This window comes from Bison bison, unplaced genomic scaffold, assembly GCF_000754665.1.
Source record: "Bison bison bison isolate TAMUID 2011002044 unplaced genomic scaffold, Bison_UMD1.0 scf7180017864485, whole genome shotgun sequence".
NCBI lineage: Eukaryota > Metazoa > Chordata > Mammalia > Artiodactyla > Bovidae > Bison > Bison bison.
Genome location: NW_011495045.1, coordinates 1,793,507 through 1,794,093, shown reverse-complemented (window position 1 = coordinate 1,794,093; position 587 = coordinate 1,793,507). Strand labels below are relative to the sequence as shown.

Here is a 587-nt window from a genome sequence, read left to right as displayed (position 1 = left end):
CAGTCAGATCAGTTCAGTCGCTCAGTCGTGTCTGACTCTTTGCGACCCCATGAATCGCAGCACGCCAGGCCTCCCTGTCCATCACCAACTCCCGGAGTTCACCCAGATTCATGTCCATCAAGTCAGTGATGCCATCCAGCCATCTCATCCTCTGTTGTCCCCTTCTCCTCCTGCCCCCAATCCCTCCCAGCATCAGAGTCTTTTCCAATGAGTCAACTCTTTGCATGAGGTGGCCTAAGTACTGGAATTTCAGCTTTAGCATCATTCCTTCCAAAGAAATCCCAGGGCTGATCTCCTTCAGAATGGACTGGGTGGATCTCCTTGCAGTCCAAGGGACTCTCAAGAGTCTTCTCCAACACCACAGTTCAAAAGCATCCATTCTTTGGTGCTCATCTATTTCTGCTTTATTGACTATGCCAAAGTCTTTGACTGTGTGGATCACTGTGGAAAATTCTGACAGAGATGGGAACACCAGACCACCTGACCTGCCTCTTGAGAAATCTGTATGCAGGTCAGGAAGCAACAGTTAGAACTGGAGATGGAACAACAGACTGGTTCCAAATAGGAAAAGGAGTAGGTCAAGGCTG

The 587-nt window shown here is 49.1% G+C and overlaps 1 protein-coding gene across 1 annotated transcript in view; it reads right to left on the bottom strand.

The window, feature by feature from the left end:
* DDX10 (DEAD (Asp-Glu-Ala-Asp) box polypeptide 10) overlaps positions 1-587 on the bottom strand; it is a 316,840-nt gene that overhangs the window by 291,948 nt on the left and 24,305 nt on the right. The gene's annotated exons all lie outside the window — the stretch shown is intronic.